This window comes from Eurypyga helias, unplaced genomic scaffold (genome assembly GCF_000690775.1).
Source record: "Eurypyga helias isolate BGI_N326 unplaced genomic scaffold, ASM69077v1 scaffold36683, whole genome shotgun sequence".
Lineage (NCBI taxonomy): Eukaryota > Metazoa > Chordata > Aves > Eurypygiformes > Eurypygidae > Eurypyga > Eurypyga helias.
The window spans coordinates 1-1003 of NW_010239865.1; positions in this window are offsets into that span (position 1 = coordinate 1).

A 1003-nucleotide genomic window follows, 5' to 3' on the forward strand; every position below is an offset into this window, starting at 1 on the left:
GGTCCCGCCGGCAAGACGAGGGGTCTGCGTCCGCGCTGGGTTTCGGCCAGGGGAGGGTCCGACCCTGCAGGCGCCGGGTGTCAGAAGGGCAGCAGGAAGAGGCGCAGCGGGGTCATGCTGTCATTTATTCACTTCATATAAAAATCTCTTAAGAATGCATCTGAACACAACCGGTAATACTGCACATACAGGGTGTGAAACTCTGGGGAATGAGGGAATAACCACCTGGAACAACGCAGCGTTCAACAGACAAACAAACCCACTGATCATGCACAACTGTGCTATTGTCGTTAACTAATTAGTCACAAGTTGGACCAGAAGCTTGAAACGTTATTGTACAAACTGAGATCAACACGGCTCACGACGCCGGACAAGCTTTGTCGGAAGTTTCACAGCACAATTATTACATCAGTTCACATTTTTGTCATAGAGATTCACATTGGGGTGTTCAGAAACTGGAACGTGACACCTAAAAGCCGGCCCGTTGGCGGGGGTTGGTTGCTTTGCTTCCATTCTCCCCTCCCTCGCCCTCCTCCCCCCTCCCCAAAACCATTTCCAGCACTTCCAATCGCTCGCTCTGGGGTGGGGATCCCCCTCCGCCGTGAAGACGAAGCCCCCGCGGGCGGCTGCCACCCGAATGCCCTTCCTGGGTTGCGTCTGTCTCTTCAGCTACGTTCAGGTTCTCCTATTTTATGCGATACAAAAGGTTACGAGGGAAAAAAAAAAAAGGCAAGGCAACTCTTATTCCGAGTTTTCTACGTAATTAACATTGCCGCCGACAGGCAATGTTAATCCATATAAATTAATAACTTACAAAACATTACAGTATATACATTACGTAATAAATACACTGTTATAAACAGTAATGGAGGTGTTAGAGCTCAAGGCAGTGCAGGACCTAAACCTAGGAAAGGTGAACGACAGGCGAGAGAAACACAAACACCCGAGCGTGCAACTTCCAGCGAGCCACGGAGCTGCCGGGGGGGGAACGCGCGTCGCAGGC